The sequence below is a fragment of the Montipora foliosa genome, unplaced genomic scaffold (genome assembly GCF_036669935.1).
Source record: "Montipora foliosa isolate CH-2021 unplaced genomic scaffold, ASM3666993v2 scaffold_411, whole genome shotgun sequence".
Taxonomy (NCBI): Eukaryota; Metazoa; Cnidaria; class Anthozoa; order Scleractinia; family Acroporidae; genus Montipora; species Montipora foliosa.
Window position 1 is genome coordinate 412,109 of NW_027179714.1, and position 25,000 is coordinate 437,108.

Here is a 25,000-nt window from a genome sequence, read left to right on the forward strand (position 1 = left end):
TAAGAAATAATTTGCCTGTGTTTAAATTAACAAATACACCAATACACTAACGTCTCAAGTTTAACCGGAGAATTAGGGAAACAGATGTTCGAAGGTGTAATAGCTGTTGAGTTTTATACCTCAGTTATCGAGTTCCATGAGTATAAAACTTAAAAATGGTTTGTTTTAAAATCAGAAAAGAACCAATTCACCGTTGCTGTTGAGAAAAGTGTATGCCAGGCAAAACAAGTTGCATCTCGGTAGCCTGAAAGTTAACTGACAAAATAATTTGCCTGTGTTTAAATTAACAAATATACCAATACATCACTAGCGTTTTATGTTTAACCGCAGAATTAGGGAAGCAGATGTTCGAAGGTGTAATAGCTGTTGCTAGTTTTATTCCTCAGTTATCGAGTTCCATAAGTATAAAACCTAAAAAATTGATTGCTTTAAAATCAGAAAAGAACCAATTCACCGTTGCTGTTGAGAAAAGTGTATGCCAGGCAAATTAAGTTGCATCTCGGTAGCCTGAAAGTTAACCGACAAAATAATTTGCCTGTGTTTAAGTTAACAAATACACCAATACATCACTAACGTTTCAAGTTTTACCGGAGAATTAGGGAAGCAGATGTTCGAAGGTGTAATAGCTGTTGAGTTTTATTTCTCAGTTATCGAGTTCCATAAGTATAAATTTTAAAAATGGATTGCTTTAAAATCAGAAAAGAACCAATTCACCGTTGCTTTTGAGAAAAGTGTATGCCGGGCAAAACAAGTTGCATCTCGGTAGCCTCAAAGTTAACTGACAAAATAATTTGCCTGTGTTTAAATTAACAAATACACCAATACATCACTAACGTTTCATGTTTAACCGGAGAATTAGGGAAACAGATGTTCGAAGGTGTAATAGCTGTTGAGTTTTATTCATCAGTTATTGAGTTCCATCAGTGTAATAAAACTTAAAAATGGTTTGCTTTAAAATCAGAAAAGAACCAATTCACCGTTGCTGTTGAGAAAAGTGTATGCCAGGCAAATTAAGTTGCATCTCGGTAGCCTGAAAGTTAACCGACAAAATAATTTGCCTGTGTTTAAGTTAACAAATACACCAATACATCACTAACGTTTCAAGTTTTACCGGAGAATTAGGGAAGCAGATGTTCGAAGGTGTAATAGCTGTTGAGTTTTATTTCTCAGTTATCGAGTTCCATAAGTATAAAATTTAAAAATGGATTGCTTTAAAATCAGAAAAGAACCAATTCACCGTTGCTTTTGAGAAAAGTGTATGCCGGGCAAAACAAGTTGCATCTCGGTAACCTGAAAGTTAAGATATAATTTGCCTGTGTTTAAATTAATTTGAAATAAGGAAAATAAAGAAATAATTTTCCATTTTTAGATTGCATGATGCTGGCCGTTGTAAACCGTGTTTTAGAAAATATTTCAGATTGATTTACTGTGCCTCTGGACTATTTTGACACATCACTCAAAAATAATTTATGACGAAGTCGGCCCAACAAATGTGTCGAGATTAACACCTCTCTCTCCCTTTGTCTCTCGCTCTGCCTTTTTAGTGTGAGTCTTGTTACAATTCCTACTGAGATTTTGGTAATTATTTTTTACCTAAACAGCGGGGACCCACATTCCTGACCCAATTTAAGGTCCTCATGAAAATGGGCTTTTTTCTGGAAAATCTTTTTTAAGCTTGAACTTCCTTTTATTGGGGGCAAAAACAACCACAAACACCGTAAAACATAAGAACCCCCCAAAACATAGGGCCTCATGACGATCACTCAAGAAGCGTTCAAAAAAAGTGATGATATTTAATACGGTTTTCGTAAAATGCTAATGCCGACCTTTTTGAAAGCTGTCGAGCGATTCGTGACAGCTACCAGGAAATGCGTTACAAGGGTTGTAGCAAAAGTTAAACATTTTGCAACACTCAGCCGATGGAACCGCGTAAAACAAAGCATTTCCGTTTCATCTGGGAGGAGTTTCTGGTTGAACGGCTTATCGTGGTGTACCATATACGCGTATTCATGCGGAAACCAAGCTTTTTCGTTTTCCTTCACTCAAAGCTTTAAGCTTACCAAAACCATCAGCTGGAAGCTTTCTTGCCAACTTCGAAGACGTCGTAAAGTATAGAGCTTCACTTTGTGTTGCAACGCAACGAAGTGTGACGCGCGATTGATATGGGCCGAAGTCTTTCTTGTCTAACTGTGTATGTTTACAGTTTTTCAGTCATTCTCCATGGCGTATTGGTTTCTTTCACTGGTAAGTGTTAAGTTCTTTATAATGTCTTTGTTTTTAGTAACGCTCTCTCAGGCGGTGTTTTCGTCTGTTGGCAATTATAAATAAGGAAAAATTTGAAGTCCTCTGCCTGCCGACGAAGCACTTATATTTGATGGATTTATTTTCACGAGCTTGTTGAGAGGAAAGGTTTCAGGACGCTTCAAACCAAGAATTAATTGTGGGTGCAACGTTTTATATTGACAAAATTTTATAGTCTTCTTACGTGTATCCCGTATATCAATTTTTATTTCTGTGAGTCCAGCATTGGAAAATACATGACACTGACAAATTTAATCCTTGCCGATTCACGGAGAGGAACTGTATTAACTTACGGTCTAACTTGGGCTTCTTCAACAACAAGTGCTATGAAAAAGTATGTGCCATTGTAATGTTCATATAAACCGGAAGTTATTGATACCGGATGTTCGCTAGGACCTATGGGATATATTGAACAGAGCGATCATGGCGTCCACCTGTGCTGTAACACGTTTTCTTGCAACCGTTTATTAAATCGTTGTTGATCTTTTGCATCCTGTTTTGAAATCCATTCAAAACATCACAAATGGCGACGAGGATGGGATGCAAGTAATCGAAAACGGAAATCTTTGCGTTTAAAGTGTTAAATCAACCGGAAAATCCTACCGATCAGCCTTGTTTTCGATGCCTGCAGATTCTTTATCAACCACTTCGCCTTCGCAGCCTTCAGCAGCCTCTGCAATGGCAGTTAACCTACCGACCTTTCCTGAGTTTGATCTTCAACCAAGAGATACAGTACCCGTTCGCTTTGAGAAGTATGTCAAGCGTTTGGACAACATGTTTACAGCAATGAACATTACCCGAGCATCTCAAAAGAAAGCCATGTTGTTGCATTACGTGGGAGAAGAAACCTGTGATGTGTTTGAGACCCTTACCGTTCCAGAACCGCCGGATGGAAGTGACGAATACAAGACTGCCGTAAAGGCTCTTGCTGACCATTTCGAGCCTCAAAAGTGTGTGGATTATCACGTCTATGTCTTTCGTCAGGAAACGCAAAAGTCTGGTGAAAACATTATCGAGTTTTACACACGTCTCCAGCTGTTAGCACCCAAGTGCCAATTCGCCGATCCCGAACTGGAAATGAAGCGGCAGATTATTCAAGGAACCTCATCGCTTCCCCTGAGACGTAAAGCAATCGAACAGAGCCTCAATCTTGAGAAATTGTTGAAAATAGCTCGCGCCATGGAAACCGCCGACGAACAGACCAGTGAGATGGAGAAACAGCAATCCAACGCACTGGGCTATGGTAGAAATAAAGCAACCGACGTTCGGTGTGTGGTTTATGTGGTGGAAATTACCCACATCAAGGAACTTGCCCCGCTCAAGGTAAAAAGTGTTTGAACTGTGGCAAAATGAACCATTTCTCCAAAGTTTGTCATGGCAAACCCAATAATCGGTCCAAATCTTCGCACCCAAAGAAAACGTCAAGAGGTAAATACCATGTCAGGTCTACAGATGTTGAAGAGTCTCCGAGTAGTGAAATGTCATCTCTAGTCGGTGTTGATAGTGACAACAGTGAAGAGTATACTTTTAACATTGGTGCATGGGGACACGAAGCTGGCAAGCCTATCTTTCAGGTCACCATCATGAACACACCAATCCGCATTATGGCAGATTCAGGAGCAACCGTGAATATCTTGAGCAAGAGAGACTTTGATGGCCTTAAATCAAAGCCACAACTGTTGAAACAAGTGCCAAAGTGTATCCGTACATGTCTGATAAGGCACTAACCCTGTGTGGAAAGTTCCGAGCCACCGTCGCCAGTGGTATCTGTTCATCCGTGGAAACATTCTATGTCGCAAAGGGTTCATCAAGCTCCATACTTAGCTGGACAACCTCACAAGCATTAAATCTTATTAAAGCAGTTAGTACGGTCGAACCTCCTGTTAGCCTACCACCTGATGCCCCAGATTTTCTCAAGGAATTTCCTAATCTAACCAGTGGAATGGGCAAGTACAAAGGTGAACCAGCACGCATACATGTAGATGAATCTGTCAAACCCGTGGCTCAGCCACATCGCCGAGTCCCTTTCCATGTAAGAAAACAAGTGGAGGAAAAAACATCATTGAACACGTAGAAGGCCCCACCCCTTGGGTATCGCCAATAGTTGTTGTGCCCAAGCCGAATAAACCGAACGAGATTAGAATTTGTGTGGACATGCGTTCATTAAACAAAGCTATCATCAGGGAGCGACACATCATACCCACCATCGATGACGTAGTGTCGGACTTGACCGGTTGTAAAGTGTTTAGTAAGATCGACTTAAATCAAGGGTACCACCAGATCCCATTGCATCCCGACTCGAGAGCACTGAGCACGTTTTCTACACACGTTGGACTGTTCCAATTCAAACGTCTCAATTTTGGTCTCTCGTGCGCAGCAGAAATCTTCCAAAAGAAGGTGGGTGATGCAATCCGTGGCATACCCTTCGTCAAGAACATCAGGGATGACATCTATGTTGGGGGCGCAGACCAAGACACTCATGACCGACATCTGAGACAAGTGTTCCGTCAACTCCAAGAGAGTGGTCTGACAATAAACTTACCTAAGTGTCAATTTCGAGTTACCACTATGCTCTTCTTTGGCATGTCACCTGACCCTAAAAAGGTTGAAGTTCTTCAAAATGTTGTGCCACCAGCCAATGTATCTGAAGTACGAAGCCTCCTTAGCTCAGCTGCATTCTGCTCTAGGTTCATCAAGAATTTTGCACTAATCACCAGGCCTCTTCGACAGCTGACCTGTAATGGAGTGAAGTGGCAGTGGACTGAGGAAGAACAGTCATCATTCGAACGCCTAAAAGCGGCACTATCTACCAAGACTACCCTTGGATACTTTGATCCAAAGACACCTACGTCCATCTTTGTCGATGGTAGTCCCATTGGTTTAGGTGCTGTCCTGACCCAGAAAGATGTTTCGACTACTGAAGTGACACCCTTGCGTTATGCCAGTTCTCCACTGACATTAACTCAAGCTAGATATCCACAGATTGATCGTGAAGCTTTGTCAGTTTACTGGGCTGTAAAGCGCTTTCACTTGTTCATCTATGGAGGGGAATTTAAAGTAATCACAGACCATCAACCTCTGGTTTCCTTGTTTAAGAACCCCACCTCTAAACCGTCCGCCAGGATAGAACGTTGGCTCATGGAGCTACAGCAGTACCGATTCACGGTAGAATATCGCCCTGGTGCCTCAAACCCAGCCGATTATGCTTCGAGACACCCAGTGGGAGACTTGGAATCTCACAATTATGAAATCGAGTCTGAAGACCACATCTATTTTATTACAAGAAATGCAGTACCAAAAACTGTTTACGACCCTACCCCTTTGACTGTAGTGGATAAGAAAGGCAGCATGATTACTGCTCAGAACGAGAATCGCACGGTTACCAGAAATTCCTCTTTCTTTAAAACTCTGGACCAGTCAGTCATCAACCATGATGATGATCTGTCCCGTGACAGTAGCCTCGACTCTCTGGCTGACATCAAACACCAACAAGAGCTGCCTGCTGCACGCACACGTGCTCATGCTTCTGACCCGTCTGCATCAAAACCTGTGAGCTCCCCTGGCATGCAAGCTAATCCTACAAGTTCATCTAGCCCCATCCCAGAGAACCAAGCTAGTGCGTCTCACCCGGTTGGTCAACCACCATTGCGTAGATCTTCCAGGAGACGAGTTCCACGTCAGATTCTTGATTTGTAGGCATTGATTCTTAGTCAACTAAGTGCTCTGAACTATGACAGTATAGTGTGTTAAGTTAACAATGATGTCGCCTGTACAAAAACGTTTGTTTCTGTTGGACTTTGATTTCAGTCAATAGTCGTAGTTTCATGGACACTGATTAGTTGAAGTTTATTTTATTTCTTTCCATATTACTCTAGAGAGTTACCCACTAGGGGGAAAGAAATGTAATGTTCATATAAACCGGATGTTCGCTAGGACCTATGGGATATATTGAACAAAGCGATCATGGCTTCCACCTATGCTGTAACACGTTTTCTTGCAACTGTTTATTAAATCGTTGTTAATCTTTTGCATCCTGTTTTGAAATCCATTCAAAACATCACAGCCATTTATCCCGTTTGACATTCTAAGGCACTGATCATTATACATGCAATTTTTCGTCAGTAAAAACGGGCGTAAATGTAGAAACTCGGGATAGTGAGAGATACGATTTCAATAAAATTAAGCTGATCAGCCGGAGCGCGATATTGGCACATCTAATTTGCTTAAGTTGAGCGAAGAGTCGCTCCTCTGCGATTTAAAAATGGCATTCTCACCAGAAAATTGCTGAAGTGACAAGAAGATTTTAAGTCTGCAGGGATATTATTCCTTAAATTACATTTCTTTTTATTCCTATCACTGACCTTCAAATGTTTCAAGCTGGGTCTTTGTAGCGTATCAATTCCTTGGTTTCCGTTTATAGATATTTGAAAGACGAATAGTATGATGAGTTTGAACCAGTAGATACCAATATCGTGATCTCAATACTGCTTTTCTCCTGAATTACTTTAAGACTTTAATTTCTGGCCAATTAAATTTCTAAAATAATCAGTATTATTCTTTTACTAACTCTAAGAAGATAATTGTACTAAGGAATAATTAATATTTTGGTGTTTCTTTTGTTAGAGTGAGTTCCAGTCGAATATCGTAAAACCAAAACCATCGTAATTACTTTGGCCAATCAAAAAGGAGGGAAACAACCCGGTAAACCAATCAAAACTCGAAGTAATTACACGTAGCCAGCACAAAGCGCAGGAAAATGTGCATGCACGAGCCACAATTGGTTTTGGTTTCAATTCTGATTGGTTGAAAAAGTGGCGCAAGAACTGAAGTAATCATAAACCAAAGCAATTCGCTAATTACTAAGTTTCAACCCTCAATTGAAAACTGCTCTAACTCAGAATAAGGCACAATAATTAGTTATTACTCATCACTTTGGGTGATCAAGGAGCCTGATTCCTTATCAGGTCAATAAAATGTTGGGGGCATTTTGGAAATATCCCTAACTGTTGTGCAGTTTTAAGTAGTACAACTGCTGGTGTATCATAGGTGTCAGTATCATAGGCAGTGTGGCCCAGTGGTTAGGGCACTTGTCTTGAGGTCCGGAGATCACAGGTTCGAGACCCCCTCTGATCACTCCTTGAATTTGATCCTGGTAGTCCCTTGTTCATTTTCCCAGCTGCACTTGTAAATAGCCGACTGGTTTTCCTCCAGCCAGTCGGGGTTCTTAACAGTTGTTGTTGTTGTTGTTCTGTTCCGTCATTTTGTTGTGTTTCATTGGCCCTGAAAAGTCCCTATGGGGAGTGGTCAATTAAGTATGTATTGTATTGTATTTGTTGGAGAGCTCGAGATCTCGAGACCTTGTTGGAGAGCTTGTCTACCTGAACGGTTTGACTACACCTGAGGCAGGACTTGCCCCTAGTGGGGAAAAAGCTTTCTTTGGATGGGTGTAATATGTACAATTTGGTTCCTGGTCTCCTTGTGGTGTTTTCAGGCACTTTGTTCTTTAACCCACTAACACCTCAAAAGCCCTAGGAGGCCCCCAGTTGATGAGTACAGTTGTCTGGCATTACAGCAAAATCAGTTGTCTCACTCCCAGGGGTTAATTGGTTAAACTGTACCATCCAGGCCTGGTGACCTTTTTCACCTCAAAGCTAATTGCTGTCCTTTACATTCTGTTTTTTAACATCTTTTACTTTAGAATTGTTGCCTGTTGTGATCTCGCTTCATTGCTTAGCTATTTCAAATGCTTTTGCCGTTTCACGCACTCTTTTCAGGTCTCCATTATTTCGGATCAGTTTATTGTGTCTCCATTCATTGTTTTTACTGCTACTATGGTGATAGCATTTTCTATCACATTGAGAAGTGTAACCCTTGTTCTCTCCAAATGCAAATGGTACATGTAAGTCAGTGGGACCACCTGTCATGTTGAAGTCTTGTAAAACTCAATTAAGTGCTGTTTTGTTGTGCCTCAAAAAGATATGGTTAACATTAGAACTGAAGATGTGTGACTTGTACATGTACATGTAGCTCAGACTGTTCCGGTAGTGCTAATTTCCCTGAAGTTCTGGAGTTCCTCTCCTCCAACTTGCAGAAATAAATCAAACTTATTTGTGAGGGTCACTGATGTCCATCGTGTTACTCACTCAGATCCATCCTGCCATAATTTTCACTCTCTCGCATACTTGAAGAGACCTGGGCACTATAAACAGACATTCCTACTTTAATTTCATTGGCTAAATACTCTTTAGTCACGTTGCAAGCGCGGCCAAAAAGTTGTAGGGTGGCTACACGAGCAACTATCTCTGCAATTTTGTCACGAAAGTTTGACGATGTGACAAATTTTGAAAAAATCGCATCACCAGTGTGAGCAAAAAATCACTCATATAGCCGTGGCTTTAGAATACTAATATGGGCTTTTAGCAATGTTATTTCAATATTTCGACGAGCCGATTTTCCGCAATTTGCCTTTTTTCCAATGTTTGCCCCCAAGCATAACACATGGCTAATTTGCATGACAATTTGAAAACAAACATGGCGGCTATCGTGAATAAGGCCTATTGGGGATACTGCAAACTGAAATTAACAATGAAAGCAAATCAAGTCAAATGTTGGTTTTCATGGAGAGGGGAAGTGGAGTACCCGGAGAAATCCTCTTCATGCAGAGTAGAGAACCAACAAACTCAACCCACATGTGACGCCAGGTCTGGGAATCAAACCCGGGCCACATTGGTGGGAGGCAGGTGCTCTTACCACTGCGCCACCCTTGCACCCTTACAGCTGTATGAAAGCTACAAAAACACCTAATGTAGTACAGTACTGTGCAAAAGTAAGTTGACGATTCTCGCGAGGATCGAGGATCAAGAATCGAGAATTTAATGAGCTAGTCGCGGGACTGATTCCTCATTAGACTAATTGCACAAACACAACTGGGAATACGAATAAAAGAACAGCCTGCCAAAGTTTCTCGGAGAATGTTGTTCAGGAGTAGCGCAGAAAACCGAGCGAGTTTAGCCCTCTTTCGAATCCGGTTGCTGAAATTGGGATAAAAATCACAACGAACGACACTATTCTGAGCGATTGCAAAGCATACTCAACAATCACATGGACTGTAAACAGTCTTCAACACTATCGGACCTGTTGAAGTATTTCAAGTTTACTCCGAGAGCGGGATGCGCCCGACAATTTAGCGGTAATCTACGATGTACTGGTAGCTTGTTAGTGAAAATTACCTCCGTAGTATTTTGAGATAGAAAAGTCTTTGAAACTACATGTTCTGTGCAATTGTGGAGGAGATAATTATTCTTCATCCTTATGATTGAAGCATACTGGACCAATCACACGGACTTTAAACAGTCTTTGACACTAATCTTGGTTTTCACGTGACGTCATCAAGAATTATCAATCCTTTTGAGATTTTAGTTTAGTTACTTATCACAACAGCTGAAGACTTACCTTTTCACAAATTTTCATTTTGATGGGGTTTTTCGTCTTGTGTTAAAGCAAGGTTGAATTTCTAAGCTTTTGCATGGCAGGACATTGAAATGTAGGCCGAGAATGCTGTCATGTAGGTTAAAAAAGTGACTCTGCTCTTGGTTTGCTCGGAAGGCTTGTTGTTTTTAAAGAATGAAACCTGATAACGGTGAACAAGTCTCTCACCGAGATTCGACCATCACTATAGTTTTCCTTCAGATCATTACATTTAAGAAGAGATGTAAAAATACCTGAATTGTTGCGTTACTTGGTTGGGTGTGCGGTATGCAAATATTTCTCATTGTTTACATTGGAAATTTACATTCGATTTACGATAAAATCCATCGCGTGGTAAAGCTCACCGTTTTGGTTTTATATTTTAATCCATGACATAGATTGTAGTTCTGAAGAGAAGACTCACAGGAACAATAGCCGCTATATCTGGTTTTCTTATTTAACAGTTCCTGTTGTTATTTAATTGAGGAGTAAGTGTCGAGGATCGAGTTTGATTTCGAGTGAATCTAGCATAGGCAGCCCAAGCTCGCGTCACTTCAGACAGCCGTTGAGAATTTAAACTCGTTATAAGACTTTGTATGGGAAATCAAATACCGTCGATTATAAAGCCTAAAAAATGCTCAATTTAACTTTCATTCAATAAAGTGAATAAAAATGACTCACCTCTGGTGTATTCTTGTGCCTTTTGGAGCTTATTACACCGTTTCGGGAATTCTGTGTTTTCAGTGTTTTCAATGTTCTTCTTCGTCTTAGGCCAGCTAGGCAAGCCTTGCGAGCAAACCAAGAGCAGAGTCACTTTTTTAACCTACATGACAGCATTCTCGGCCTACATTTCAATGTCCTGCCATGCAAAAGCTTAGAAATTCAACCTTGCTTTATCACAAGACGAAAAACCCCATCAAAATGAAAATTTGTGAAAAGGTAAGTCTTCAGCTGTTGTGATAACTAACTAAACTAAAATCTCAAAAGGATTGATAATTCTTGATGACGACACGTGAAAACCAAGATTAGTGTCAAAGACTGTTTACAGTCCGTGTGATTCTTCTTCGTCTTAGAACATTGAAAACACTGAAAACACAGAATTCCCGAAACGGTGTAATAAGCTCCAAAAGGCACAAGAATACACCAGAGGTGAGTCATTTTTATTCACTTTATTGAATGAAAGTTAAATTGAGCATTTTTTAGGCTTTATAATCGACGGTATTTGATTTCCCATACAAAGTCTTATAACGCGTTTAAATTCTCAACGGCTGTCTGTAGTGACGCGAGCTTGGGCTGCCTATGAATCTAGTCGCGATCCTCGACTCGATTTTCGATCCTCGATTCTCACAAGGATAGAGTCGAGACTGTCAACTTAATTACTTTTGCACAGCACTGTAGCTAGGTATAATCAAGACTCAAGTATACAATAACATAGTCGCCTATTGTTAGAATATGAAACATCAACAAAAAGGTAGATTTATTTAATGGAAAGAAGGATATTGACTTTACAGGGAGAGATGACATAGTCATTGCAAAGCGAACGTTTCCTTACATAAACATAAAACCAAAACAAATGCAAGAACTTACAAATTGTAGCCACTGGATTCCATGTGCTTGTTTTTTTTTTTGTTTTTTCAAAGTCTAGTGTGCACACACAGCCCAAAGATCCACAGGGTCACCGTGCTGCATTTGGTGTGCACTCTCACAGGTGTTTTAAAAATATTGTTCTCTTTTATGCATTGAATGTAAATTAAAGCAAGGATGAGTCAATTAAATAATCAAACTACATGTACAATATTTTTGTTAAAAATTTTAAATAAAGTCTGGTTATCAGAAATAATTATGATACAGTAGAACCCTTCCCCATGTGAGAGTGAGACTTACATGTAGAAAATGTTGTGAAGTCATGGCAAAAGTCTTCCAGTCAAAGGGACTTAAGTAATTTTATTACCAAGCTAGACAGAACGCAATGAAAATTATTGGATTATTGAGTTCACATCTTCTAACTTGTCTTGTTCACAGATGGAAGGTGTGCGGAGTTGCGTGTTTTGTCTGGAAATGCTGGTGATATTCAAACCCCAAATTATCCAAATTCATATCCCAGCAGTTCAAAGTGCTCCTGGCTCATCCAGGTGCCAATAGGCTACAAAATCAAGTTACAGTTTTATCATTTTGTGCTGGAAGATACATATCAATGTGGAGCAGATTTTTTCAAAGTCTATGATGGAAGGAGCAGTTCTGCTGAGCCACTGGGGATATATTGTGGACGCAAGAATCCTTTTCATGTGGAATCCACTTCAACAAATTTGTTCATGACCTTCAAGTCAGACAGGACATTAAACTATGCAGGATTTAGGGCAACCTTTTCTGCCATTGCAGTCCAACCATTGAAGCCTCTGAGTTTCCAAAGAACAGTTTTAAATATGACGGGTGTTCTTGGAAAAGATGTCAAATTGCTTTGCCAAGTTAAAGATGGCAGCGCAAATCTGGAGTTTTCATGGAGGAAAGATGGGCTTAAATTAAGCAATAATAGTGGACCAAATTACATCATCAGATCAAATGCAGTCAAAAGAAGATCTCACCTTCGTTTGGAGAAATTGTCACAAAGTGATGCAGGGGTTTATGGGTGTCTTGCAAGGGATCTGGACATGAGGAAGAATATTTCAGCATTTGGAACTCTCACAATCAAAGGTTAGTTATTTACCAGCTCTTTTAAAGGATGATTATGCCCGATTTATTATATGGCAAGCAAGTCTCAGCACTATATGGAGCAATCTGATAGTTTTGGTCGGGATTTTACAGTACAAACCATTGCCATGGAAATGGTCAGTTTCCCCATTTTTTTTTTATCTCCCAGGAAATTCAAGTTGATTGAAACACAGTATAAGCTTTTAAAAATGCAGAATTCCTTTATTTCATCACAACAGTACAATTATGAACGATGAAATGATAATTATATGACAGACGTCTCAAGTCTCACGATTTTGTCGTGAGACTCACGGTTTTCAGTTCAATCTCACGCTCTCACGACGAGATAGACAAATGTCACGATAAATAGAGGTTCAAGTTGAAAGAATAAATTTTTTTGTAGCATTTCATTTTTGGTTTGCTTAGGTGAGTTTCTTGCGCCAATTCTGTGCAAATTTATAGTTAAACTTAAAAAACGAAGCTGTTCAGTTCTTCATCCGTCTGTTCGCTGGAAACACAGTCCATGACAGACTGTCGTCCATGACCATATATAGAACACCTGTTCGAAATTAGGTAATCGTAACCAGTCTCTCGCATTTTGACCACGTTTTCAAAATGGCGGAAATTGCTGATGAACCTGATGAACTACTGGATAGTTCTTAAAAGGCAGCTACTGCATATAATGCTGGCCTCCGTTGTTCAAAAGGTGGATAACGCTATCCACCGGATAAGTCACTATCCAGCGGATAAACACTAGCAAAAGCAGTTAAGGTGATTCCTTAGTAATAGAAGTTGTCGTAAGATTTTCTGTAAACTTTTCTCAATTGTTCCCTACATTATGGTGACTCGAAATGTGCAATTAAAAAAATACGTCACAAGAAAACAGCGCGGAGGCGAAAAAAGGAGAGCGTGAAAGGAAGAGGCATGCCTCGGTTGCTGATAACCGAAGGATTCTAAACGCGAACTCGGCCGAAATGAAATGCAGAGCTCTTATTTATACTCGCGCTGCAAGGGACTGGCGTGAATTTATTTTGATTTATCAAGTGGATGGTGCTATTCAGCCTTCGAACAACTGGGGCCTGAGCAATGAGTTCAGCTCAGTGCTAATACACTGGCTGGACTTAAGCTGTGAGTACTGAAGCTGTGAAAATAACGTTTATTTCTGTGTTGCTAAGGTCCATACATGTTTTTAAGTAAATTATAAGCAGAAAAAAAACACTTTCTCTTATTAAAAACCTGTGTTGACTTGGTTTTGTCTGCTGGTCGATCAATCTCCAGATTTTTACTGAAATCTCCAGATTTTTTGGTATCAGTCTCCAGATTTTCGGTGTTTTGAGGTTGAGAGGTCTGATATGAAATGGATCATATATGAACTGTGGATATGAAATGAAGTGAAGCTATGATCCTTGCAGTTATGAACGCAATTTTTGCAATTGCGAAAAGAAGCCTGAAAATTTCATGACTTCAACAGGGTTCAAACCCCGTTGAAGTCCTGAATTTTTCAATTTTTTTTTGCAGAATTTAAGGTTACTGCTTTAAGTTTTCTGATCTAAGACAAAGATTACGAACATTCACCAAGCGAAGAAGTGTCGCATCACTCAAAGAAACGATGCCATATAACAAACAACTTACTAACCTTACTTGCTTTACGAAAACTAGAAAAATTAAACATTCAACTTCATCTTCCTTGCAGTTTTTACAGGGTTCACACCCGTACAGCACAGATAAGGGGTGTGGCTAGGGAAGGGTTCTGAAGCTTGTCTATTAATAGTTTTGTGGATAAGATTGTTATTTCTTCATTGCATCTAGAAAAAATGGCTACAAGTCTTGCCAATAAACAGGGAATGTGATTACCCGTATTATTGTCATTAAGTTTTAGACTTCAGATAAGTAACTTTTTTTTAATGCTATACATGTACTTTCTTCCAAGTTTAGTAGGTTTGTCCCATAGTTGTTAGAAAAAAGGAGCAGGCTTGACACTTGATTTTTATCTAACTTTCAAATGGGGATACTATGTTATAAAATTTCTCCACTAAAAATAGAAATAATGATTTTAATGATTGTTCTTTCTCTCGTCAGTTATAAGATGTTAATGATTGCATGATCATAAAATAATAATCATTATTGTTTTGCAACTTGCTGATTCTTGGTTGAATGTGGCAAAAGAAGGACCATCTAGGGTTTCTTTCATCAAATGTCCATTAGACCCCCTCACACATTTAGCAAGATCCCTTGTCTAATTTTACACTTTGGATAAGGTAATGTGAAAATCCTAGTTTATAAAGACTGATTTACTTGTATTGTCCTGTGGTCTGCCTTGTCAGCAGTTTCCTCTCTAGCATGCTTTCTGAAAGGAAAAAAGCCCAATGGAAAAAGAATCATAAGTGAACATTCTGTCCTTGAAACACATTGCTGGTATCTTGGGTGTTTGACATTGGAAACATGAATTTGACATTGATGATGCATTATTGCATGGTGTGCTCGAAGCTTTCTTTGTCAAAAACCCAAGATGACAGCCTCTCCTCTTGAGAGGAACATCCTTGGACTTTGTTTAACTTTGACCCATTCAATTGACTTTCTTGACAACTTCTTCCAAATTGTGCAGGTAAAGTATATTATTAAAACTTATTTGATTTTTAATTCTTCACTGTCCTGTGGTGAACTGGAAATGTTGATCACATGGTTGTATTCTCTCTAGTGCCAGCTGTTGTGATGGAAGGTCCAGTTGCAGTGAATGTCACTGGGGGAAATCTTGTCATTTCAAGATGTAAATCATGGGGAGATCCCGTCCCTAAGATTAGGTAAGTTTTAGCAATCTCTGAGTCTTTAGATCTAAGGTCATTCATTATACATGAGGAAGGGTGCAGTGTAGAGGAAAATTATCACAATACTGTAAGCTCTTCAATGCCCTTCACCAAGACATCTTTTATGAAAATTGAAATGTGTGGTTCCAGAAAATATCCATACCACCCTCCCAGTCGTGAAATTAACTCAAAAAAAAAAAAAAAATTGCCCAGAACAGTGTTATTACTCATGTGACGTTTTTCACAGCCACTTCTAGCGTAGCATATACCCTTACTAATTTGCAAACAAATAAGAGAAAAAGCAAGGCTTGTGTCAAGACAAGGTCAACTGTAGCCTCTCTTTTATTATTTTAGAAGCCAAGGTAGCACAAGTGTTTAACCCATTGACCCCTGAGAGTGCCACTTAATTAATAGATTTTACCCTGTATAATACCAGACAATTTTACTCCTCAATGGAGGGCGTCCTAGGGCGTTTGAGATGTGAATGGGTTAATAGTCTATGACTCTGATGGGCTGATATCAAAGGCAGTGGTGCATTTTGCATGTTTTATATTGCTTTGCTCTGACAGAGTTCCCATTGTGAATCAAATTGCTCATTGTCAATCACAACAAACAAGACTGTTTACTGTAGAAAAGATGGTTGAAATTCATTGTTGTGGTCGTTGTAATGGCAGGGGTACAGTGGATTTTGCAGAACACCAAACTGCTAGGTGGACAACAGCAGAGAAATCAGCCTACAAAAGAATTAAGGAACTGATAAGCAAAACCCCGCGTGTCTAGCCCACTACTCAATGGAAGCAGAAATCAAGTTAGCAGTTGATGCCAGCCCCTGTGGCCTGGGTTGTGTGCTTCTTCAAGAAGTAGATAATCAAATGCGCCCTGTTGCTTATGCATCACTAAGCTTAACAGATGTGGAGAAAAGATATGTGCAGATTGAACGTGAAGCCTTAGCTGTACTTTACGGACTGCAAAAGATGCATACGTGTATGTATATCTTTGGCCGCCATGTTACTGCAGCAGCAGACCACAAGCCATTGTTGGGTGTGTTTACCAAACCGTCACAGGCGATTCGACTGGAGACGATTGCATTGCGAGCTCAAGACTATGACTTTAACCTCATATATGAACCATGGACTGGGAATATTGCTGATGGTTTGTCCAGATTGCCAGTGACCTCTCCAGCAACTGAAGTAAAGTTTGTGGAGGAGCACGTGAACTTCGTCAAAAAGGGTAGTACATTGCTATCCATTGAGGAGATACAAGAAACTGGAAAGAAAGACACAGAATTACAAAAGGTAGTGATCGCCGTCAACGAGGGATGGAGCAAGTCGGATGAAAGCGTAAGACTATGGAAACCGCTGAAGGATGAATTGACTTATGCTCAAAACTTATTGTGGCGTGGTCGTCGTATTTGCGTGCCAGCTCCGTTGAGGGAGAAGGCCCTAAGGCTGGCATATGAAGCACATCAAGGCATTGTCCGCTCCAAGCAGCGTCTACGTACCAGCCTGTTTTGGCCTGGAATGGACTCGGACATTGAAGACTTCTGCCGTAACTGCCAAACTTGTGTACGATTGCAACCACTACGCCGAGATACCCCATGGAAGCCTACACCCTTACCTGAACATTGCTGGGACAAATGTGCAATTGATCTGGTTGGACCATTCCCTGGACAAATCTACATTCTTACCTTAGTAGACTACAGGAGCAAATGGCCAGAGGCAACGATCCCAAAAAGTACTACCAGTGAGAAGATTATCTCTGTGCTCACCGAGGTTTTTGCTCTCTGCTCTCTGACAATGGACCCCAGTTCACGTCAGAGGAGTTTGAAAGCATTCTCAAGTTAAATGGAATTCAACACAGTAGGACGTCTCCGTACTTCCTACAGTAAACAGCATTTTTCTCCTCACGCAGACTACTTGTTCATGTTTCAATATGGCTTGGATAGCAAAGATGCGATTTTCGTCATAGTACCACTTTAAATGGAATTCAACACTGTAGGACGTCTCCGTACTTCCCGAAGGCAAATGGACAGGTGGAAAGATTCCATCAATACCTGGAACACAGCCTCCGCGCAGCAGAACTTGATGGCTTCTTGTGGACCGAGGTCCTGCCTGACATTCTACAAGTCTACAGATCCACTCCTCATGCTAGGACTGGTATGACACCTGCAAAGCTGATGTTGAATAGAGAAATCACAACCAAGTTGCCGGTGGTACTAGAGCCGAAAAAAGGAATTATCCTAGGAGAAAGGTACAAATGCTATCAAGAAAAACTATGTGATTATGCTGATAGGAAACTAATGGCTTGACATTATGATCTGGTGGTGGGAGATGTTGTATTTGTGACAACCTTGAGTATGTAATCCTGAAGCCCGGTCCTGAAGCAGAAAGGAAGTGATACCTTTGAACTGGTCCAAGTGGAGACTGGGAAACGGGTGATCCGGAATGCAAAATTCCTTAGAAAGGCTCCCCTGCGTAATGACGTACAAAGGCAGCATGAGGCTGAAGAACGGGAAGAGCCGCAGGAGCATGCACCTCAACAGGTCGATCCACCAGAAGAGACAAAGCAAACCCCTAAGACTGTAGAGGTACCTCTTACCTTGCCTGAGGAAGGAGACACAGGAAAAAATAACAGATTCCCATTTTTGGCTATTTTAGGGTATTTAAAGAATACCAACAAAAATTCCAAATTTGGAAGAGTGAGACAAGTCCCAATTAGGGAACTTGGTTGGGAATTCCCTGGTTGGGACTTGTCTCACTTTGCCAAATTTGGGATTTTTATTGGTATTCTTCAAAATACCCTAAAATATCCAAAAATGGGAATCTGTTATTTTTTCCTGTGAGAAGACCAAGACACTAGAGAGTTCAGGTGCTCTGCAAGACAACCGAAACTCAAGAGACACTGATTACCTCTATTACTAGCAATTAGATGGTGCAGTTGTATCAAATGCACATCATGACATTGTTATTGTTTTTGTTTTTCATCGTTAGGGTACAGTACTTATAGTAGGTTATGAACTGCTGGGTTAGGTTGGGATTTAGTGCCAGAGTGCCAGGTTACTTGGCATTGTACGTGTATGTATGTAATGGCGGACACGAGGAGAATTACCGCAGAAATATACTACCATAATTGAAAGCTAAACAATCAATCGGCATTCTGCAAATACCCCTGCCTTCTTTGTAATGGATTTTTGTCAAGTACTATCACATTTCATTTTCAGATGGCAAGTAAATGGACAGGTTGCAAAAGCCAACCAAACCAAATTCATTTCAGAACTGACAATAAAGGCAGTGGAGAGCACAATAGTTAATTGCACAGCTGACAATGGGTTTGGGTTGGACTGGAAGACTGCAAAAATCAATGTTCTGGGTAAGGAAACTTGCTGCCAACTTAATTACATGTTTTTACAGTATTATTGACTTTATTGGTTGGCCTGGTTATCAAAAATTGTATCCATTTCTTGAAATAACTATTCAACATTCTTTCCATCATTGATAACCTACAGATTTGGCTACAATATGCTCAAAGGAGTTTCCAGGATAGCACTAATATCAATTAGTATTAATGTTTGGTCTTAACGAGTATTGTGGATGAAATCCTCTAGAGTTTAGTCACATCAACCTTGAGCTTGTTTTCTTTTCCCGTAACATTCAAGTCTTACTTGCAATTGTTTTTAAATTTGCTTGGAGTCATTTACAGGCGTTGGCAAATCAACTTACATGTAGGAGTGGCCGAACCAACTTAAGACAAATCACTGTGTGAGGAACCGACTGTAATTCGTCAGAAAACATGAGAAGTTAAACTTAGTTCCTTCCTTTTTCTGTATGGTTAGCACTGGACAACTTTAAATCCTTCCTTTTACTGTCTAATTTAGCTTCACCAACAGTTTTGACGCCAACAGAAACAACCCAGCCTAAGTTGTCTCCACCTTTGATAATCGTACCACCAAAGAATTTGACGGCAGAAAAAGGAGATAATGTTACACTGACATGTGCTGCTGTTGGATATCCCAAGCCGTTAATAAGGTATCTTATATACTTCATTTCATTCACTCATGCTGCATGAATAACAGCACTATAAAAGATTGATCTGATAAGTGCGAGAATCACTTCAGTCAGCTCGCTTTTAGAGCGGAGGGGTTGGCGCAGTGGTAAGATCTCTGCCTTCCAACCCTAAGGTCCCGGGTTCCATTCCCGGTTCTGCCGAGACTGGAATATTTGGCGACCTTCTTTCCCGCTAAAGTTCACTCAGCTTTCCATCCTTCCGAGGTCGGTAAAATGAGTACCAGCATGCATGGACTGCTTAGAAGCGGCTGCAATTTGCGCCTGTATATGCTTCCGGTCCGCTGGGGGTAAATTGATCATTGTAAAGCGCCTTTGAGACGTTAGTGAAAGGGCGCTATATAAATGCACCACTTTACTTTTACTTTTACTTTATAACCCACACTTCAAAATATATACATGTATTTCATTCACCCGACCGAGTCCTTTCACGGGAACACATGAGCCTAACAAATTGACCTGCTCCCAACTGAGTGGCTTCATACCTCAGTTGGTACAGTATTGCAACGGCATCGCAGAGGTGTTGGAATTTTTCAGGTGTCAGTAAGAGACAATAAATTATTGCTAAAATTGTGCAGATACTGTAAGTGCGAGCATCACTACTCTCTTTCACCTTTGATTTGTATTTCATGCACATGAACAATCTCTTGCCATAGTTAAACGTTAAACTGCAATTCTGGGTCTAAAGTTCCCCATCATTTGAAATCGTAACCTATTTAAAGGGACTAGGTCATGCTATTTTAGGTAATTTTGTTTAATTTTGTTAATTATGAGCTCTAAACGTCAAATTGGCAGAGCAAGAGTCTTTCATTTGCAAAATCACGGCCACACAACAACTGAGAATGATTTTCCAGCTATGTAAATGACATTTTGATATAGACTGATATAAATTTGAAAAAAGGTGGGCCGACGTTTTTCAAATTTACCCAAATTCAATCCATTTCAATCCTCTCCAGTTTTGTCCATCCATGTCCCTTCTTGGCTTCCCTGTGTTTTGTTAGAGTTCTTCTATAGTTTTGAACAGTTATTTTGATATTTTAGTTAATTCTATGACCATTCGATCAGTGCTGAAATTGCCTAAAATTGCGTGACCTAGCCCCTTTAAGGTGGTTTGGACTTCCGCTCACCCAAATGGCTTGGCAGACAACGAACGTTTTCACATCCCGCTTGGACAAGCCACGTTTATTAATAATTATTAACAAAAGGAAAATATAGTTCTTTAAAAAGTGGACTTTGTGGTCTTTCCGAATATACGAAATGAAACCGCGTTACGCAAGGGTAACGGCAACGCCCAACGGGAACGCCGACAAAAACGTCAGTTCCGAAAAAAAAATTCAAAGTACGTTTGAGGGTATTTATATTTAGACATTTGGCCGTATTGATGCTATACCAATAACTTACCCTCAATATTAATGCTTTCACAGGTGGCTGGTGGATGAGAGAACATACTACGAAAACCCCTTAGATGACAATATGTCCCATCTTACTACTACGATCAGTAAGGACCAGACAGCTGTTAAATGTGAAGCACGAAATCCTGTTGCCGTTGACTCAAAAACAGCCTTTATTACAGTTCCAAAAGGTAGGCTGATCACTTGTGAAGAAATACTGTAAGTTGGTTATTGTTGGCAGTAATAATTCATGAAGGTGACTGCCAATGGAACGCCAGTGTTCGGGTGCCAGGTATAACCAATGGATGGTTTTCAATCACGTGATTAGACGGCCATGTTGGTGCACAAAACAACAGCAAATGTTGTCAAATTCCCAGGAGACTTTTTTCTTTATTGTTCTGTGCACCAACGTGGCTGTGACGTCAGGTAAAAACCATCTACACAAATCACGATACAAAACGAACGTTCGCGGATTTTTCATGCTTATCGCATTCTTATTTAAAAACTGTTTATTCAAGTTTCGTTATTATAAATTATTCGTAAAGGGAACAGATCAGGTATGCGTTTTTTTTCCCAAATATAAATGTAGCACGTTTCAAGTAAACGCGTACGATCACAGACTTCCCGTTCTATGCTCTAGCTCTGGCACCCAAAGGGTGCTGTTTTTTCAATCAGGGCGTTATAAAATTTAAATGGCTCGTGTTGGAAGTTGCTGGTGTACAGGCGTAAGGTTACTTTTTACTATATATGAACTAGTTCAACCGGTTTTCTCAGATCACTATGACCACTATCTTAATGGAGTTCGAATACATGTACTCTACCAGAGCTCTCTCCCAGCAATCCTAGGCTGAAGAGACTTTAGAATATACGAGTATTTGTATATGTAATAGGACTACAAGCTGTCCAAGTTGTAAATAAGTAGATGAGAAAAATTCCGAGGACGGCCGAGTCCAATTTAGCAGTCCAAGGAATTTCTTTAATCCAATTATTTCCAAATTGGACAAGCTTATAGTCCTGTTACCCACTAATTGTATAGCTTCCAAAAACGGTTTGTTCTTACTATTAGAGACGATTACTTTAAAAGTGTGAGAATAACCACAAAGCAGCTTAAGTTCCCTAATAGTTGCAACTTGATTGGCCAATACTCGGTTCTTGTATTTATCTTGACATTTGATTGGTTGATGTAAAGTATCTAGATTTTCTTCAAATTGGACGGTTTTTTCAAAGCTGAGGTAAACGTTCCAGCAAAAACCATCCAATTTATTTTAAATTTAGACAGTTGGCAAAAATTAATTAAAAAATACATGTTTGGCAATATTGCATTTTGATGCAGCTATACAATCAGAAAATGAATGAAAGTATTTTTCTAGCTGGATCCAACTCGAACTCGCAATTGACAACCTCTTAATTAGTTGGCTTTATAGCGCAAATTGTAGAGCAATCGCATGGTTATGGGTTCGAATCCCGTTCAAGACTTGATTTTTTCAGGCTTACTTACAAATACTTAAGTTGTTCCTAACTTCCACAAGTACCGTGAGACGATGCGTGCAGCCAATCGTCCTTTTCAGAGATTCCTCTTTTGTTTTCTCTCCTAGTTGAAGCAAGCGTTGTTACCCTTCGTCCTGAAGGATTCTTCAGTGGCACCGGATTTGTTTTGGTGCTTGGGTTTGCTGCGGTTGCCGTTTTATTGATTGTCGGAGCAGCCATCATTCTTTACCGCCGCCGCAAGACGCAACTGCAAAACTCAAATCCAAATTTGTTAAATTACGAAGTACCAAGAAACAGAAAGGAGTTTATCGAGGAGCTGGAACAAGAAAATGGTACATAAAGGTTTTTAAAAACACTTTATATAATCAATGCGCGCGCTCTGTTTGGTCAATTAGCTAGGTTTATTGTGCCAGTAAACTCGTGAAAATTTCGTGCGTCTTATGAATTATTATACAAAATCAATAGACCACAAGTTTCTATGGCACGATAAACCACGAGGGATTTTGGAAGAATACTCATGTTCTTCCAACATCCCGCATGGTTTTTCAGCCTCTAAATCATAGAAACCTGTGGTCTATTGCTTAATGTTAATGCTTGGGAATTTGATAACCTGGCATCAGTCCCACCCCGTATAGCAGGACAACTGTCCCCTGAACCTAGTTTGATGGCCTAACTTCCGCGAGTTTCCTTTCATTTAATGGTAGAGCATCCGAACTAGTAATCGAAAGGTCGTAGGTATGACTCCTTCAAAATCCTGCAAATGAGCACTCGGATTTTTCCGAGTATCCTCAAGTCACCATTGAAAAAATATCATCTCATCTTTATGGTTATATAGAATTATCCACTTGTGCACAGGAGTTAGGTATCACGTCACCAATCTGTTTGGCACAATTATCCAATATCTGTTCAAGTCTTTTCAAGTCAATTACAAACGTGCACCAAAATTAGCGGAACGCCTAGTTTAACTCGTTAGTTGGAACCTCAAACTCGAATTGTTAATTGTGTGTAGCGTTAATTAAAGCCGATGAGTTCTCTTGCTTTGTTAACATCATTGGTAACCTACAGATTTGGCTACAATATCCTCAAAGGAGTTTCCAGGATAGCACTAATATCAATTAGTATTAATGTTGGGTCTTAACGAGTATTGTGGATGAGATCCCCAAGAGTTGAGTCACATCAACCTCAAGCTTGTTTTTATTTTCCGTAACATTCAAGTCTTACTTGCAATTGTTTGCTTGTAGTTATAAACAGGCGTTTCAAAGAAGTCTTGATAGAATTTTATCCGTGCTTCGTTCATTATATTATTTACATAGTTCTTTTTTGCCTTATAGTCCAACATGTCAAATCTACGGCCAGTGCGCCTCCATTTTCGCTCTGCTTTTCTTTTTTTTGCGCCTCGCCAACTTAATCTCCTCACTGAACCACGGTACTAGTGGCCTCGCGTTGATGCACAAGAATGCATGTTTAAAACACTATAATTTCACAAGGATGTCACTGCGTTTTTCTTTCATTAGAGCGTTGCTCTTTGAATATGACGCATTCATCATTTACAGCTCAATGGACGAGGAATGGGTGAGAGGAACTCTTCTTCCGACTCTCGAGGACAAGTATGGCTTTAAGTGCTGTATACACTACAGAGATTTTATGCCTGGAGTGCTTTACCGACAGAATATGGTCAACAGTGTATACGCATCCAAAAAAACAGTTGCTGTGGTGTCCAAGAACTTCTTTAATAGCGGTTTTTGCGAAAGTGAATTTGAGTATGCCCCTCCTTCGACTCGCAGAAAGGAGAGATGACAGTTTGATCGTCATTAAGCTTGATGACATTGATGCCCGTAAACTACCCTTGGAAATGAGAAAGCGAAGCTATATCGACTGCCCCAAATCTATTGAAAAGGAAACTTGGGAGACTAAGCTAGTTAAGAGTTTAAAATTTAAAAGCCCTTGAGAGGAAACATAAGCCCAAGTAGGGTGCATTTCCATATATGCTGCTTTGTAGTTGTAATGTATAGCCTGTAGCGATACTCACCGTTACGTCATATTTTCTTAACTATGGTGCTCCGCTATTTAGATGTAATCGAAATGAGTTTTTGTAAAATTAAGAAGAAATATCACTAGCTTGTGTTTTCAGAAGTTTGTTTCAAGCACGTACAGGTAATTTGTTGGAAGTCTTTTTTGAAGTTCGTTCTTTCTTGGTTGCCATATTTTTTCCGATTCTTATTCCAAGCAAAGCTGGCGTGTTTCAGTGAAATGTATCAAAATGTGAATGATCTCGTTCTCAGAGATAAAGTGGAATAAAGTATTATCAACTCAACAATTTTTTGTTACCTTGAACTGACAAGAGCTTCCTAATGATTTGTCAGATAAGCTAGTACGTCTGTGATTTCTAATTTTAGAGTGATTCCTATTGGCTGGCATTTCCGTTTGCTTGCTGAGGGTTTGCTTGACAATGTTTTCTCTTAAAACTCGTGCGATTCAAGAAAAATTCATTGCCAAACTGGTGAATTCACAGTAAATTTCACTTCGCTTCGTGATTCATGCGATATCCGTTTTTCGCGTGAAATTTACTAATTAGGCAATAAATTTATAGAAGGAGGCGAAAAAAATTATTTAATTAGGCAGTAACCGGAAACACCAAAACGCGGACAATTCGAAAACTTTATATTTTACTAACCCTACAGCCAGTAAGAAGAAACAACCCGGGAGCTTAGCTTTTAATTTAGGCTTGGCTAAATTTATATATTAAACACCCATCACAGCATGTATACTGAATCAAAACCACTTTTATCGAAGACTCCTT

General features: G+C 39.9%; 1 pseudogene; it reads left to right on the forward strand.

Annotated features, from left to right (window-relative positions):
* Positions 1–1,901: 1,901 nt before the first annotated feature.
* The window catches only part of LOC137988207 (uncharacterized), a 23,176-nt pseudogene continuing 77 nt past the window's right edge, over positions 1,902–25,000 (forward strand).